We start from the raw sequence: 19,525 nt of genomic DNA on the forward strand, positions 1-19,525 counted from the left end.
ACCATTTCCATTATTTGGCTTTCGTAAAAAATTTTAAAAAATGAAATTAGTAGGTATGTAATTTAAGGGGAGCCCAAAAACAGGACGTTTGACGTCCGGTAGGGACGTTTGACCGGACACTACAGTTTTTATTTAAAAACCGGACTGTCCAGTCTAAAACCGGACAGTTGACAACTGTCCCAAGGGAAGCAGTGGTTGAGAATGGAGTGAGACAGGGTTTTAGCCTATCCCCGATGTTATTCAATCTGTATATTCAGCAAGCATTAAAGGAAACAAAAGAAAAATTTGGAGTAGGAATTAAATCAATGGAGAAGAAATAAAAACTTTGAGGTTTGCCGACGACATTGTAATTCTGTCAGAGACAGCAAAGGAAATGGAAGAACAGCTGAATGGAATGGATAGTGTCTTGAAATGAGGGTATAAGATGAACATCAACAAAAGCAAAACGAAGATAATGGAACGTAGTGAAATTAAATCAGGCGGTGCTGAGGGAATTAGATTAGGAAATGAGACACTTAAAGGAGTAAATAAGTTCTACTATTTGTGAAGCAAAATAGCTGACGATGGTCGAAGGAAAGAGATACAAAATGTAGACTGGCTATGGCAAGGAGGGCGTTTCTGAAGAAGAGAAATTTGTTAACATCGAGTATAGACTTAAATGTCATGAAGACTGTTCTGAATGTATTTTTACGGAATGTAGCCATGTATGGAAATGAAACAAAGAATAAATGGTTTAAACAAGAAGAGAATAGCTTTTGAAATGTGGTGCTGCAGAAGAATACTGAAGATTAGGTGGGTAGATCACGTAACTAATGAGGAGGTACTGAAAAGAACTGGGGAGAAGAGGAATTTGTGGTACAACCTGACAAGAAGAAGGGATCGGATGGTAGAACACGTTCTGAGGCATCAAGGGATCACCAATTTAGTACTGGAGTGAAGTGTGGAGGATAAAAATCGTAGAGGGAGACGAAGAGATGAATACGCTATGCAGATTCATAAGGACGTAAGTTGCAGTAGTTATTCGGAGATGATGAGGCTTGCACAGGATAGAGTAGCATAGAGAGCTGCATCAAATCAGACTCTGGATTAAATACCACAACAGTAACAACAACATCCACACGATCCCTGTGTGAGCGATCGTAAGGGGGTTGTAGTATATCCGTAGAGCAATCATTTAAAGCCGTTTCTTAAAACATTGTTTGCAGGCTTCTCGCGATAGTTTGTCTGTCTTCAAGAGCCTGCCAGTTCAATTCTTTCAGTTTCTCTGTGACGCTCTCTCATGGATTAAACAAACCTCTGACCATTCGTGCTGCCCTTCTCTGTATACGTTCATTATCCTCTGTTAGTCCTATCTGGTACGGGTCCCACATACTTGAGCAATATTCTAGGATGGGTCGCACGAGTGACTTGTAAGCAATCTCTTTTGTAGACTGATTGCGCTTCCCCAGTATTCTACCAATAAACCGAAGTCTACCACCTGCTTTACCCACTACTGAACCTATGTGATTATTCCATTCCACATTCCAACAACGTGTTACACCCACGTATTTGTATGAGTTGGCCGATTCCAACAGTGACTCATTGATATTATAGTCATAGGACGCCACTTTTTTTTTCTTTTTGAAGTGCAAAATCTTACAGTTCTGAACATTTAACCCTTTGTTGCCTGACGGTACTTAAAAGTACCAGTAAGTTTTGACTCTCATTATTTTCTCGTGGTGCAGTTTCGTGATCTGAGAGCCTGTTGGTACGTAACAGTAACTCTGCTCTACTGTTTCATAGATGTTATTGTGCAATACATAGACCTCTCTGGCGGTCCGAGCTAGAAATTATTTTTCGCGCGCTACTGTGAAAACAGAAGATTGTATGTGCTTGTTTCCATGCTGTTGCCTGAATTTGTGCGCAATTTATTGAAACTTCCGTTGAGTTTTCCATTGTACGCACTTAGCTTCTTTGTTTTTTTATAATAGTTTGAAGCATTACGTTACAAGTGAATGAGATAAAGTGGAAAATATAAGGCGGACTTATTAGCACCGTCAGGTTGTGCAGACACTGGACTCGTATTCGGGAGGACGACGGTCCAATCCCGCGTCCGGCCGTCCTGATTTAGGTTTTCCGTGATTTCCCTAAATCACTCCAGGCAAATGCCGGGATGGTTCCTCTGAAAGGGCACGGCCGACTTCCTTCCCCATCCTTCCCTAATCCGATGAGACCGATGACCACGCTGTCTGGTCTCCTTCCCCAAACCAACCAACCCACCATCAGGTTGTGCGAACACTTTATTGTAGCAACAATGCGTTACCTCTCACTAGTTGTTCTGTCCACTTTTCTCACACAGAAATCGGTAAATACATTTGCCTGTGGAACAATTAGAACAAACAGGAAAGGTTTGCCAGGGAATTTACCTAAAGAAAAATGTCTAAATCAAATCACAGAGAGTCATCTTTAGACCTAACAGTATTTCAATGGAAGGAAAATAAAGTAGTGTATTTTGCGTCAAACTTCCATGGCACCGAACAGAGCGTAGTGACAAGAAAGCAGAAAGATGGAACTAGTATGACTATACCATGTCCAGTTATTGTATGTGATTACAATAAAAACATGGGTGGTGTGGATCATGCAGACAGATTACGTTCAACTTGTGGTCTTGACAGGCGAGCAAAGAAATGGTGGCACCGTCTCTTCTGGGGAGCAATACAAATTGCTTTTGTCAATGCTTACGTCATTTTCAGTGATCTACATGGGGCACTGCCACTGCTGGAATTCAGGCGTGCTGTGGCACTAGGGCTAATGAATGAATATGAAGTGCCAAATCTCAGAAAGAGAAACTCTGGTAAAGATGAAATAACTCTCCCAAAGAGAAGGAAGGATAACTTTTTTGTTCCCAAGGATGTACGTCTTGGAAACCGAGGAAACCATTTTGTAGTGTTCCGTTGTAAAAGAGGACGATGCGAAATGTGTACGAAAAATAAAATTCAGCCGAGACCACATTCACAATGTAGTACATGTAAAGTGTATTTGTGCTGCAATGAGAAAAAGAACTGTTTCATACAATTTCATGAGGTATCACTAAATATGTGATATGTATATAATGTCAAAAATGTATAGCTAAGTTACTATGTATTGTGAAGTTGCTCTAGAATAAATTTATGCGAAATTTAAAAAAAAATCAGAAATATCATATTTCTGTTAACTAATTTTCTAATGTAAAAATATTTAATATTTATGTGGAATAAAGTACAAGTTACAAAAATTGGAGCATTTTTCTGCGCATGTTGTGATTCTGTCCGTGGAGTCTGACGGTACTTCTGAGTACCAGGAGAGAAAAGAGTTGTGAAAACTAAAATAAAATTTTACAAAAAATCCTACCGTCATTTAAGGCCACAATAGTATAAATTCTGCAAAGAAAATGTTAAAAAGTACATTTTTTCTTATGTCAGGAAACAAAGGGTTAAAGCAAGTTGCCAGTCTTTGCACCACTTTCAGATGTTATCAAGATCTGACTGAATATTTCTGCAGCTCCTTTCAGATAGTACTTCATTATAGATAACTGAATCATCTGCAAAAAGCCTGATTTTACTGTTCGAAATGGAATTGCCCAGTGGCAGAATTCAATTGAACGTTTCAAAGTTCATGAAAAATATACACTTCACCGTTCTTACGTGATTGCTCTGGCAACTACGAAATAAGGTACCAATGTGTCATCCCTTATTTCAACACATAAATTATAAGCAATGAAAAATGCACGTAAGGCGATTTTAAAGATAATAACGTCCCTGCAGTTTTTAAGTCAGCAAGGAATAGCAATTCGAGCTAACACTGATCAAATATTCATCAGTTGCAGCTGCTTAGAGTAGAAGATGCTCCTAACTTGAAATCTTTGCCGCAGCGAACTTCATATAAGTGGGTTCCTCACGATATAAGTGGGTTTCCACGGTATATTGAATGAAATTGTCTCGCTATTATCCAGCGATGTACAGCAAGACATTGTGAAATCTATTAAAGAGGCATTACATTTTTCTCTTATTGTAGATGATACTTCCGACATATCGGTGAAGGAACAACTATCCATATATTTCAGATATGTCGATAAAAGTCTTCAAGTTTGAGAAGTTTTTATGAGCTTCTATGAAGTGGTTTCAACAAATTATAGGACATTGTTTGAAGTCGTCCAGGCTGTCATAAGAAGAGATTGTCAGTGTTATGATGGCGTGAGCAATGTTAGTGGACATTTAACAGGATTACAGAGCAGGATTACTCAGTTGGAGCCAGGAGCTATATTTTTTCATTGTTCGGCTCAAAATTTGAATTTGGTAGTACAAGACGTGAAGCAAGGTATTAGCTACATTCGAGACTTTCTGGTGATACTTCATGAATTAATACCATTTGTAACACATCCGCCGAAGAGGCTAGCGGTGTTTCAAACGCTACAAGAAGACAATGAAGACGGTGTTGTAAAAACCGTTCACAGACTGTGATAATGGATTGGCTATGGGCTCTCCTAATGCCACAGCTAACTTCATTGAACAGTTGGGTAAACGTTTTCAAATCAGTGTGGAAAAAGTTGATTACTTCCTGGGTTTACAAATCAAGAGGTTTCACAACTGTATTCAAATAAATCAATCTGCATATGTGAAGAAGATTTTGGCAAAATACGATATGATGGATGCAAGACCATTGTCTTTACCCATTGAACCGGGATGGACACCAGGTGAGTCAACTCCTTTTAATAATACTGGACTGTATAGAGAAATGGTTGGAAGTTTGATGTATTTAACACAAGGCACAAGACCAGATTTATCATATACTGTTAACGTTGCCTCAACAGTTCAAGACTCACCAACTCAGGCGCGCTTTGCATTACTCAAACGAATATTTAGGCATATTAAATCAACAATTACAGATGGCATTAAGTTTACGAAGGATAAAGTCTGTAGTATTTAAGCCTATAGTGATGCTGAAAATTGTGGGGACAGAGGCATTCTGCTCAAGTTCGATGGGGGGGGGGGGGGGGGCAGTTGTGTGGAAAAGGTAAATTACAGCAGTGTGTTGCTCTTTCTTCAATGGCGGCAGAATATGTGGCTGCAAGTGAAGCTTGCAAATCACTTGCATCGTTAGGCCGACTTCTGAGATAAATTGGAACTGTTGATGAGTCATCAGTTCCTGTTTTACAAATTGATAAACAAAGTGCTATCAAATTTATTAATGGATCAAAGTTTTATGAACGACCAAAACACATAGAGACAAGGTATCATTACATTCGTCAACTGGTTAGAGAGAGGAAGACCGAAGTGAATTACATACCAACTGGTAGACAGGCAGCAGACATTCTGACAAAAGGGGTACCATTCACAAAGTTACAAATGACGAAGGAACTTGTTGGTGTAGTGTCTACTTCATCATATATATAAAACGTTGCGGGAGAGTTTGAAAGCATTAATGTTTCTATGTTGTTATATATATATATATATATATATATATATATATATATATGTATGTATACATATGTATCGTTCATATTCTTTGAAGGTTGTCTGTCACATGTCTCATAAATTCTTTGATTCATTTTTGGTGTAGTTGTGATGATCTCTGGCTATGTTTTGAATTATGCAGTTGGTGTTTCGTATCATATTGTCGTGCTGTGTGATGCTTAGTAAATGATTCGTTTCTAAAACGGCATTTGATGATTTGTCAACAGAAACAACCAAAATACATACCACACGTAACATCAGAATCCATAAAGATCACACGCAGTATTTATATTTAAATCAGATTCACTATGTTTATTTTATATTGTTTCTTCGAAATAGTTTTTTATAATTTTACAGTATTACCTACATGAAAGGATAGTTAGGAGAAAAATAACAAATTTTCTTATAATGCGACGTATTTATTATAAAAATATTATTTCCACACACATATGGCAAGAAACAAACAAATAAATCAATGTGAAGGATGAGCTTGCATATTTTTTACAAGATTTTGAATTCTTGGCTGAATAGTAGAAACTACGCAACGTAAATCATTGGCAATACTGAGTTTGCTTCTAAGCTTATTTTTTATCGCCAGTACCACTGAAAATGCTCTTTCGCACAAATAAGTGCTTGAAAATGGTAAATACAGTTTCAGTGCTTGTTCTGCTGTGCTGGGATACACCGTGAGATATTTCACCCAAAATAAAGGCTTATCCATCTTCTCAAAGTCATACTTCGCTGCAGAATCATTTTTAATTTCTAAGACTTCCTCTTGTAGTCTGTCTGGCAACACATCCACGTCAACGTGAAATGGATCCGTCGCTAACCTATAATAAATTTTATCATCACAACTGTTAGGAAAGTATCGTTCGAATTCATCAATGAGGTGCTGCAAATGGTTCGATATTTTACTCTTAGTATCAGTATCCTTAAAACCGTTGTGAAATCGGGCTCTTCCAGGTTTCCAAACAATCTGGGAAAGCAGGAATAATTCCAGGCTAAAATTTTACGTTTACATAGTTGCAACTTATCAGTAAACACTTTGATGGCATCCCGATGAAAAATTGTGTTTGACTCTCCACCTTGTAATTTCAAACTCAATGTGTTTAAAGATTCGAAAGTATCTGACAGATAAACCAATGCAACATGAACACCGGGCTTTCCAAATTCCACATACAATTCAGTTTGTTATTTCCCAAAAACTGCATCACTTCGTCACGAGGTTCAAATGATCTTCCTAGCATATTTCCTTTTGAGAGCCAGCGTATTTCTGTATGAAATAAGAGTATTTTATTCTCTGCTCCCGAGTCTCCACAAAGAGCCGTAAATAACCTGGAATTTAACGCACTCTTGTTAATGTGATTCACGATTTTGATGCACAATTTCAAGACATCATTGAGTTCCTTTGGAAGTGTCTTAGCTGCCAATGCTTGACGGTGTATTACACAGTGCATAGCAGTAACACTAGGTTTTTTTTCTCTGACCATCTGCACGAATCCTGAGCGACATCCAAGCATTGATGGGGCGCCGTCTGTGCACACGCCTATCAGTTTCTGCCACGATAACTCATTTTTACAAAAGAATTCAGAGACGGCTGCCATTATATGAATTGCTTTTGAAGTTGTCTTTAACTCTGTAGAAAACAGCAACTCTTCTTTAATTGCTTCATTTTCTATATAGCGAACGAAAGCTAGCAGTTGGCGACAATTCGCAACGTCGGTACTCTCGTCTAACTGTATTGCGAAAAACTGCGGTTGTTTGACGGCCGTAACTAATTGATTTTGTATGTCTTCGGCCATATCATCAATCCGACGCTTCACAGTATTGTCAGAAAGCGGTATTTGTGCAACTTTTTGTTTACTTTCTGACCCAAGAACAATATCAGCATCTTTCAACAAACAGGGTTTGACTAGTGTCTCTCCGATATGACTTTTCTTGGTCCTTGAAATAAGTAACGATAACTCATACGAGGCTTCCAGTACCTTTTCTGATGTCTGAGCGAAGGATCCAGCAGTGTCCAACTTCATCCGTTTCAAATTATCACATTTTGCAGCAAAAAATTCTTTCGGCTTCTCTTTCAATGCACCATGCTTTGCCCACAAATGGCGTTCCAGACGAGAAGGTCTCATGGAATCATTGCTCAATACCTCATAGCAAATAACACATTGAGGCTGGTCAACACAATTTTTTTTTGTATAGAAGCAAAACCGTATTTGATATAATCATCATTATGTTTACGTTTTTTCACGACACTCATGGTGAAGTAAAAAGAAAACAAGAAGTTAACAGTATAATTTCGCGCTAACACTGATTTTACTGAAGCACAACTGTGAAAGATTCAACGCGATTTCAGCAAAATCCAATACATCACATGTGTCAACAACTGCAAGCAACCAACTGAAATAAAGGAAAGCTACTGTCATCTGCCTGCACCTCAGATGACTGCCTGTGAGGAGTAGGGTGAAGAACGGGGAAGCCCAGCCGCAGCGCAGGTAGTCAGTGCACTGTCTGTCTGCGACCTGGTGGCCGAGCAGGGCTTTTGCTGGGAGAAACGGGCTTTTCACGGATTAGGGCGGAAACAGCCCACAGGCACCCTAGAATTTGCTACATGTTCTGCGGTGCTGTTCTGAGCAGTGCAGCCTGGGGTTTTAGGCGAAAATCGTTTTCGTGCCCCTATCTTCCGTTACTTATAAACGAAACGTTATAAGTTTTGAGATAACATCAATGAATTGGTTGTCAAATTTCACAGTAATTAAGTAAGGTCATGGATACACCTCACACATCGCTGGAAACTGTGCACAATGCCAAGCAGTTATCTCTGTACTCGTACCAAAAGAAGCCATTGTCGCAGCAAAGAACGTACACTAATTTCAAACGAAATTATGCCGTATTTCAAAAAGGCAGAAAAAAATAACTGTTTTGTCAGATAAGTAATCCGAATGAAAGAGCTGTAATACTGACCGTTCGAAAAAAAAATAGCCTCACTAATAGACTTCATTGTCTACCTAGATGGGTTATGTTTCATTGTTAGCACTCACAACAATGTTTCCAGAATGGCGTGAAGTACTCTGTTCAGAACGAACACTTGTACTAGTGTCGCATTCACGTCGTGCACATTTTTCTGGTGACAAAGGGCATAATCCTGGCGTCCAAATTACGAACCCGCCAGTTCATCTGAAGCGTATACAGTCTGTCACTGTAATCGCGTCACATGGGGATCCGCGGGTTGACAGGGTAGTAAAACGGTATTTTTGCAGTTACGCAGTATAAGTGATTATTACTCTGATGAACACAGCCTACTACGGCTAAAAGTTATAACATAATTACGTTCAGTTCATGTGTACAAATGTACGGAATAGTTAATTCCTGACTTTTCTGTTTTCCAGTTGTCAGAAGTAAGTTGTTTACAAATCTGATATATTAGAATTAAATTTTGAGAGTTGCTGTGTGTGACATTCTAAACGTTAACTTCAAAAGCTGTATATTCTAGGATAGGTTATTGAGATAGGATTGCGGGAAGTGGGACGCCAAACGATTGCATTTAGCACCATAATCTATCATTAATACCTGCACATTAATTTTTATTAAAATATCGATATTAAAAGGAAATATTAGGTTTATACCACTAACGCCACCCGCGCCCCCCCCCCTCCCCCCCAGGGGGGGCGCGCCCACCAGTTTGGGAACCTCTGCTATATATGCATGTCTGAAGGCATGCATTTATTCAACTCGTAGTATAAGAAAAACACAGTCGACGCCGGTGTGTATTCATAACTAAAGAGAAGTGACAACGTGTGAAAATAAGTGGTTGAGCTTATTGCGAATGTGATGATAACACTGGAATCCAATAATACAGCCTTTAGGGGACATAGGGAGAAAATAGGAAAATCAAACCGTGGAAAATTTTAGCAGCCATCAAACTTTTCGCAAACTCAATCAGTTATTATGCGAACTGGTAAATAAACTAAAATAGGCCTATACGCAAAAATATCCGTAGCCCTTCAATTCAAAATGTTCTATCCCTTGAAGTTGAAAAAGAAATTAGTAATGAAATTAACACTGCCTCATTATTTTCTGTTATTACACATGCGACATTGGACATTACAAAAAGAGATCAGTTAATTCAGATATTTAGATACGTTACTGTGGAAAGGCTTGTGACGTGAAAATAAATGAAAGATTTTTAAGTTTCGTGAAATAAAAGATCGAAGTGCATTAGGAACCGGATAGGAAATGCTAAGTGCAATCAATACAAAGGGACTTCTTAACTAAATGCTGTGCTCAGGGTTATCACGGTTGTGCCAATATGCCAGGCGCATGCAAAGCTATCAGAACGAGAATTCAACAAAGACAAAAGACTGAAAAATACGTGCATTGTGCAGTGCACACTTAGTCTAGCACTTAACGATGCTACATGTGGAATTCAAAAAGTCAGATCCTTCTAAGCCGCAGTAGAAACCATATCTTTTTCACAGTCATAGAATTAAAAGATGGGAACTTTTGACTTTTGGTATCAAAAGCTAGGCCCAACACGTTCGTCTGCGAGATACCAGTCTGTAAACGTTCTTCGTTATGCTTATGTCTATTAGGCTACTTAAGGCTCTGTAAAAAATGATATTGATATCTACGTCAAAGGAAGAAAGAGATCAAGCTGTTGTTTTGAAAAACAAATTGGAGGAATGTGAATTCATTTTACAAACAGCGCTGCAATCAGAGCTTTGCAATTTAGCTTCTCAAATTATGCAGTCGGAAAATGTCGAGCTTGGTAAAGCGTATTCCCTTGTTTACATGCAGCTGATAATTTATCTTGCTATCAACACAGTTTTTAAGAACAAATGCCACCGGATACATCTTTGACAAAGAATTGGAACATTTTAATGGCCGTTTGGACATCATTATAGCCAAGTAAAAGAGCAAAATTAACGGTATGCATAATGTTAACCATTTCTTCAAAATTATTTTCCCGAAGTTTATAAATTATTCTTCTGACGATGAGATTCACAAAGCAGTAGTAATTCTTCAAAATGAATATGAGGAAGATTCATCCAGTAAATTCCTAGACCAAAAATGCACTGAAAAAAGCAATAGTCTCATTAACCTCGGTAGCTGATTAACAAAACTGTTAGTAACAGAGAATTCTGTTGCGTTCCAGATTAATGCACAAAATTTAACCTGTTTTTAACTATTCCTGTTGCTGTTTCTTCATCTGAAGGCTTATTTTTGAAGCTCACAGTTATAAAGAACTATCTGTGGAATTCTGTGACCCAAGACAGTGAACTCAGCCTCCACAATATGCAAAGAAATCTATTGATGCCAGTGAAATAATCAGTACCTTCCATCGCAGAAAGTACGCCGCATGGTCCAGTTTCACTAGAGGTCAAGGCGAGTACAGTGAGATTTTATAAGTACAACTTAATCAACAACAGATAGAACTATAGGCGTTTGCTAATTGATATTGACTGTCAAACACTATAATGTATTTAATTTTTAATAACATTTATCGGTATTAATAAAGTTTAATACTTTGAACGTAGCAAACGAATAGTCTCTTTGTTTATATTACGTAGGATTTTACAATACACTGCATTAAATTTCTGTTTCTACCAGCTGTAATGAAACTTTCATTAGTTATGATAGGTTATATATTTTATGAAGGGGGTTAGGATTTTTATTTTTACAGTCACGCCTCTGGGTCATTGATTTTATCCAAGTACATTTGAACCCGAGTCTGATCTCATTTCTGTTGCTTTTAACTCAGCTGTGCTACCGAATGAGCTAGGGCAGTCTTAACATATGCTTATAGTAGCGATGTATTTTACTTCACCGCAGAGCAGATCTTTACGACACAGGGAGTGTTCATAAAAGATTACAAACGAAAAGTAATCATTTATTTAAAAAAATATCGACACTACCCAGAAAACATGTACTACATTCCACCATTGATATGCACCTACGGATATTTTGACAAGTCGGCACCCATGTACAGAAGTCGGGGCATATGGAGTCCCGCATTGAATTGGAACATCCTGCGAAACTCAGAACATCTGGCTACACTATCTAGGAGAAAGCCGTTGAAAATCTGAATAGCTCCTTTTTCAGAGTCGTCTTGATACAGAATATCTCCCTTGCGTCGGCTGGGACCTAGGCACGATCGAAAACCTCTGTTGCAGTACGTATAACATGGAGCCGCTTTTCTCAACAATTGGCGGGAGAGCCATTTTTTGACGTCGGAGGCTTATTAAGGACCAGTCATTCCGCGGTCATACAACTCCGGGATGTGGCCGTACCGTAAATTCTCCTTGTTCGATCACCGCTTACAGCACATTTGGTAGACGTCAGTTGCATTCAGCACTAGACACTTGCTGCCCGGAGTCTTGTTACAGGTTTCATCTTCATTACGTCTACATCTACATTCATAATCCGCAAGTCACCTGACGGTGTGTGACGGAGGGTACCTTGAGTACCTCTATCGGTTCACCCTTCTATTCCAATCTCGTATTGTTCGTGGAAAGAAAGATAGTCTGTATGCCTCTGTGTGGGCTCTGATCTCTCTGATTTTATCCTCTTGGTCTCTTCGCGAGATATACGTAGGAGGGAGCAATATACTGCTTGACTCCTCGGTGAAGGTATGTTCTCGAAACTTCAATAAAAGCCCATGCCGAGCTACTGAGCGTCTCTCTTGCAGAGTCTTCCACTGGAGTTTATCTATCATCTCCGTAACGCTTTCGCGATTACTACATAATCCTGTAACGAAGCGCGCTGCTTTCCGTTGGATCTTCTCTATATCTTTTATCAACCCTATCTGGTACGAATCCCACACCGGTGAGCAGTATTGAAGCAGTGGGCGAACAAGTGTACTGTAACCTACTTCCTTTGTTTTCGGACTGCTTTTCCTTAGGATTCTTCCAATAAATCTCAGTCTGGCATCTGCTTTACTGACGATTAATTTTATATGGTCATTCCATTTTAAATCACTCCTAATGCCTACTCCCAGATAATTTATGGAATTAACTGCTTCCAGTTGCTGACCTGCTGTATTGTAGCTAAATGATAAAGAATCTTTCTTTCTATGTATTCGCAGCACATAACACTTATCTACATTGAGATTCAATTGCCATTGCCTGCACCATGCGTCAATTCGTTGCAGATCCTCCTGCATTTCAGTACAATTTTCCATTATTACAACCTCTCGATATACTACAGCATCATCCGCAAAAAGCCTCAGTGAACTTCCGATGTTATCCACAAGGTCAATTATATACATTGTGAATAGCAACGGTCCTACGACACTCCCCTGCGGCACACCTGAAATCACTCTTACTTCAGAAGACTTCTCTTCATTGAGAACGACATGCTGCGTTCTGTTATCTAGGAACTCTTCAATCTAATAACACAATTGGTCTGATAGTCCATATGCTCTTACTTTTTTCATTAAACGACTGTGGGGAACTGTATCAAACTCCTTGCAGAAGTCAAGAAACACGGCATCTACCTGTGAACCCGAGTATATGGCCCTCTGAGTCTCGTGGACGAATAGCGCGAGCTGAGTTTCACACGATCGTCTTTTTCGAAATCCATGCTGATTCCTACAGAGTAGATTTCTAGTCTCCAGTAAAGTCATTATACTCGAACATAATACGTGTTCAAGTGGTTCAAATGGCTCTGAGAACTAGGTACTTAAATTCTGAGGTCATCAGTCCCCTAGGACTTAACCACTTAAACTTAACTAACCCAAGGACATCACATACATCAATGCCCGAGGCAGGATTCGAACCTGCGACCGTAGCGGTCGCGCGGTTCCAGACTGAAGCGCCTATAACCGCTCGGCCACTCCGGCCGGCACATAATACATGTTCCAAAATTCTGCAACCGATCGACGTTAGAGATATAGGTCTATAGTTCTGCACGTCTGTTCGATGTCCCTTCTTGAAAACGGGGATGACCTGTGCCATTTTCCAATCCTTTGGAACGCTACGCTCTTCTAGAGACCTACGGTACACCGCTGCAAGAAGGGGGGCATGCTCCTTCGGGTACTCTGTAAAATCGATCTGGTATCCCATCAAGTCCAGCGGCCTTTCCTCTTTCGAGCGATTTTAATTGTTTTTCTATCCCTCTGTCATCTATTTCTGTATCATCTATTTTGTCATCTGTGCGACAATCTAGAGAAGGAACTACAGTGCAGTCTTCCTCTGTGAAACAGCTTTGGAAAAAGACCTTTAGTCTGTCATCCTATTGTTTAAGTATCATTTTGGTCACAGAGTGTCTGGACATTTTGTTTTGATCCACCTACCGCTTTGACATAAGACCAAAATTTCTTAGGATTTTCTGCCAAGTCAGTACACAGAACTTTACTTTCGGATTCATTGAACGCCTCTCGCATAGCCCTCCTCACACTACACTTCGTTTCGTGTAATAAGGTACCTTGGTCAGAGGCGCGTAACGACGCCTGCGGTGAATCGCAAGTTTTGTTTTCAGGCAGGAGTCACCTTCGACATTATCATGTGATGAGAAGTCACTTCAGTCCCTTTGTTGCGTTGACTGAACTGTCATGAGCGCAATAATTTCTCTGATCTCTCTAGTTTATCTCGAAAGCTTTTCCACAACAATATCAGAAGTGTAGAGGTTAAATTTAGCTTCTAGAGTAACGACACGTTGTCCACCAGGCTGTAACTATAACTTGTTTAGTAATTTACTAACTATATCTTTTTCTCTTTAAGTGTCAGTGTTTTTCCCTTAGTTATTTGCAGTGAATTCTTAGCTTCAACAGTAGTTTTGTGAAGCCTGTTCTCTTCAGCGTGAAAGTTCTGGTTCTAATATATGAATGTTCTAATGATAAGCCTTTTGTTGTGTGTGGTAGCTCCTGTCCACCTCCTCAGTTTCTTAATTAATCAGGTTAGGGGCGAACTCGGTTTCCTTATATGGTTAACTGATGTGTGCTAGCCGTGTTCGATTTTGTAGTCATCACAGCCAGTTTCCGCTTTCCACCTGCAGACATTAGAATGTTTAAATGTTGTTTTACTTTTTTTTAAATTTTGTGTTTTTACTTTTTCGTCTTTTTCGTTCTACAACATTATTGCTGCAAGTGATTAAACTTCTTGTCTTATTTTATGCATTTTAGTTTCTCACTCAATTTTTTGTAAGAAAGCCGGAGCTATTCAACATCTTAAATCCTTCGAGTCTTTTTATGTTCTTGTGATGCCTTTTAATCTTTCATGGAGGTCTATGTACCTTGTTCTTCTTTACTGAAGAGACAAACTAACGGATTTTTTAAAAATTTCGAACACAGTATTTACTGCTTTTTCCTTCAGCTTATTTATCAGAAAGTATACATTTGCGTGTTTTTTTTATTTAAAAGAGGAGTTCAGTTTCCTATGCCAAGCTTTGACAGCATTCATGGTCTTGTGCCGCTGGTTAAAAATGTTCCACAATTCAGTTGGTATACTAAAGTTTTCCATCTGTCGATTTACCATGTAGTCCGAGAATTTTAACGTTTTCGCTACTGGGCAGTTCCTCCATTGTTACCATCCATGCTTCACCCACACTTTTGGAAAATGTGCCCCTGCAGCACATACGTGACAAAACAATCGGACTTCTTCTCTATCCCCGTATTTCTCCATTAATTGCAGTAGTTATACTTTCTTCCACAGATATTGGTTGAAGTGAAAACTGTAACAGGAAAGGGATGTTTGAAGAAACACTGTTTTCATGGTTTTGGCTTAGCCATTTCAAAGTGTTGCACGGCAGATTTCGGTGACCAACCATATCTTATTTTCCAATTCAGAAAAAAAATCCTTAATTTGAATTTTGAATTTTGTCTGGCAACAAAGCAAATAAAACAGAAAATACCCTCGTTTCTTCTTCTGCCCCCCCCCCGATGCCAATATGCATGGTATAAAGTTTCTCGAATTGTTTCTAATAACTACTATACGACCCATCTACAAGAACAGTTCCATTTTCACACAGGATTTTCTCTGCTTCTTCACAACTGAATACCAGGATTCTCTTGTCAGGAATAGACACATCGTCAATTTTCAAAAAACTATTAGCTTCACTTAATTTCAAAATGTCTTCACTAAGCTGCTTTCTGAACTACTGCTAGGGTTCCAAGTCGTTCAAATGGCTTTCCTTCTTGTTGTACACAATGCAGTTTTTTGAGTTCTCATAATCTGATGCATTCGCGGCGAAATCTGAACTTTTATCTTTCAGATCTTGAAATTCCTCTTTAAAATTTTGGAAAACAGGCACTGCCTTTTCTTTGTGGCCTCTTTCTCCCGTTTTTTTAATCTATACATTTGTTTCGTCAGATATGCAAGAATGTTGTTGTTCAGCTACTGTCCTACCATTTGCAATTTTAACATGATTTCGGCAATTAATTCGTTCGGAATTTTTCGCGCAACCAGTTCGTATCCTCAGCCCACTTTCTGTGCTCCCAGTGTCGGATGACTATTCACTAAAAGATAAGGCTTTCGTTTTGAAACGCGGCAATGTGATGAGCATGAATGCCCACGTTCCAGCTTAGTGCAACTTTTAATACGAGTATATAGTGACTGTAAATAAGAGTAATCAATTATTGTCGAAGCAATCGCGGTTGCTGTTCGAGCAAAATTAATTTAAGAGGGGTGAATCAGAATTCAGCTTGATATCGAGCATGAGGCAAGTCGGCATGCAAGGTTTCTAGAGTAAGCCGAATTGGGTGTCGGTGCAGGTCGCAGTGACTTGCACGAACCATGAGCGGAGAAAAGCCACGGTAGAGGCGAGCAAAAACTAAACATCTCTCGATGTTGGAAAAGGTGGATTGGTCCTAATAGAGCCCTCCAAAATGAAAAAAAAAGTTATTTCAATCAGCAACTACGGTAATGCAGGAAGCAGTGGCAAAAATTAGGTGAAAGCATAATTCTGTAATGCGACTGCTAGATATTAGGACGAGTTAACTTAAGCAGGTTCAGTTTAAAGAAAAATGTGGTGGCTGACGTCACAGCGGCGCAGACAGGGAAGGATGGCAGTAACGCCATTGTTGGGACTTGTAGTTCTGGCAGTGAATGGGAGAGAAATCTTGTAAACAAGCTTCGTACACACATCAAAAAAAGTTTTGCGTCACCCCGGTTCCCGGAACTCCTGAAGACAGATGTTGACTGTGGATATTGTATCACTGACACAGTCCCTTTGACTGTTCAGAGATGTCACTAAACCCGCCCAAAGATGTAAACAACCATTCCTGAGCAGCGCCTATTAGACGGAGGGGATCCGGCAGCCGATCAGTTCGTCATTCCACCAGGAAGGAGGTAGACGGCTCGTGTTGTCTGTAGTTCAGCCATGCCTAGACGGTCAAAACCGGGGTTCGATCGCGTCCGCATTGTTACGTTGTGCCAGGAAGAGCTCTCAACAGCGGAAGTGTGCAGGCGTCTCGGAGTGAACCAAAGCGACGTTGTTCGGACACGAAGGAAATACAGGGAGACAGGAACTGTCGATGACATGCCTCGCTACTACTGCAGTGGATGACTACTACCTACGGATTATGGCTCGGAGGAACCCTGACAGCAACGCCACCATGTTGAATAATGCCTTTCGTGCAGCCACAGGACGTCGTGCTACGACTCAAACTGTGCGCAATAGGCTGCATGATGCTCAGCTTCACTCCCGACGTCCATGGCGAGGTCCATCTTTGCAACCACGAAACCATGTAGCGCGGTACAGATGGGCCCAACAACATGCCGAAGGGACCGTTCAGCACTGGCATCACGTTCTCTTCACTGATGAGTGTCGCATATGCCTTCAACCAGACAATCGTCGGAGACTTGTTTGGAGGCACACCGGTCAGGCTGAACGCCTTAGACACACTGTCCAGCGAGTGCAGCAAGGTGGAGGTTCTCTGGTGTTTTGGGGTGCCATTATGTGGGGCCGACGTACGCCGATGGTGGTCATGGAAGGCGCCGTAACGGCTGTATGATACGTGAATGCCATCCTCCGATCGATAGTGCAACCATATCGGCTGCATATCGGCGAGGCATTCGTCTTCATCACGACAATTCCCGCCCCCATCGTGCACGTTTTGTGAATGACTTCCTTCAGGATAACGACATCGCTCGACTAGAGTGGACAGCATGTTCTCCTGACACGAACCTTATCGAAGATGGCTGGGATAAACTGAAAAGGGAGTAGGACAATCTGGACCAACAATGCCTGATGAACTTGTGGATAGTATGCCATGACGAATACAGGAATGCATCAATGCAAGAGGACGTGCTACTGCGTATTAGAGGTACTAGTGTATACAGAAATCTGGACCACCACCTCTGAAGGTCTCGTTGTATGGTGGTACAACATGCAATGTGTGATTTTCATGAGCAATAAAAAGGGCGGAAATGATGTTTATGTTGATCTCTATTCCAATTTTCTGTACAGGTTTCGGAACTCTCGGAACCGAGGTGATGCGAGATTATGCAAACCTTTTTTTGATGTGTGTATTTTGCTCAGAGCCTGAGTGTGCGCAGTGACTTGCACGTAGATTATGCAGTTTTATAATACTGAATGAAAAGTTTGCTTTGGACTGTGATGATGACGCAGGCATAGATAAAGTAGTTCACTTGGCAAAGCTTATTTTGCGCAGCAACATGGATGCCGCTGGACATGGTACTTCTGCATCTACATGGATATTCCAAAAGTCACATTTTAGTGTCTGGCAGAGGGTTCATCGAACCACCTTCACAATGATCCTCTATTATTCCAATCTCGCACAGCGCGCGGAAAAAACGAACACCTACATCTTCCTGAGTAAGCTCTGATTTCCCTCACTTTTTTATGATGATCGTTTCTCCCTGTGTAGGTTGGCGTCAAAAAAACGTTTTACCATTTGGAGGATACAATTGGTGACTGAAATTTCGTGAGAAGATTCTGCCACAACGAAAAACGCCTTTGTTTTAATGATGTCTACCTCAAATCCTGTATCATTTCAGTGAAGCTCTCTCCCCTATTTCGCAATAATACAAAACGTGCTGCCTTTCTTTGAACTTTCTCGATGTACCCCGTCAATCCTATCTGGTAAAGATACCACACTACACAGCAGTATTCTAAAAGAGGGTGGACAAGCATAGTGGGGGCTGTCTCTTTAGTAGATCTGTTACATTGTCTTAGTGTCCAGTCAATAAAACGCAATCTTTGGTTAGACTTTCACACAACATTTTCCATGTGTTCGTTCCAATTTAAGTTAGTTGTAACTGTAATTCCTAGGTATTTAGTTGAATTTACTGTCTTTAGATTTGACTGATTTATCGTGTAACCGAAGTTTAACGAATTCCTTTGAGTACTCAAGTGATTGACCTCACACTTTTCGTTATTTAGGGTCAATGCCAATTCTCGCACCATTTAGATATCTTTTCTAAATCGTTTTGCAATTTGTTTTGATCATCTGATGAGTTTATTAGTCGATAAACGACAGCACCATCTGCAAATAACCTAACACGGCTTCTCAGATTGTCCCCCAAATCGTTTATATAGTTAAGGAACGGCAAATGGCCTATTACACTACCTTGTGGAATGCCTGAAATCACTTCTCTTTTACTCGATGACTTTCCTTCAATTACTCTGACAGGAAGTCACAAATCCAGTCACTTAGCTGAGACGATATTCCATAAGCACGCAATTTCACTACAAGCCGCTTGTGTGTTACAGTGTCAAAAGCCTTCTGGAAATCCAGAAAAACGGAATCGTTCTGAAATCCCTTGTCAATAGCACTCAACACTTACAAAAAATGTAAATGTTGTGTGACTAGGGCCTCCCGTCGGGTAGACCGTTCGCCGGGTGCCAGTCTTTCGATTTGACGCCACTTCGGCGACTTGTGCGTCGATGGGGATGAAATGATGATGATTAGGACAACCACAACACCCAGTTTCTGAGCGGAGAAAATCTCCGACCCAGCCGGGAATCGAACCCGGGCCCTGAGGATTGACATTCTGTCGCGCTGACCACTTTTTTTTTTTTCCTCTTGTTTATTCGTTGTTGATCGTTGTGTTTGGTCGTTGCGGACGTCGCAAGACATCCTGTTCAAGTTCGGT

The sequence above is a fragment of the Schistocerca americana genome, chromosome 2, assembly GCF_021461395.2.
Source record: "Schistocerca americana isolate TAMUIC-IGC-003095 chromosome 2, iqSchAmer2.1, whole genome shotgun sequence".
In the NCBI taxonomy this organism is placed as follows: domain Eukaryota; kingdom Metazoa; phylum Arthropoda; class Insecta; order Orthoptera; family Acrididae; genus Schistocerca; species Schistocerca americana.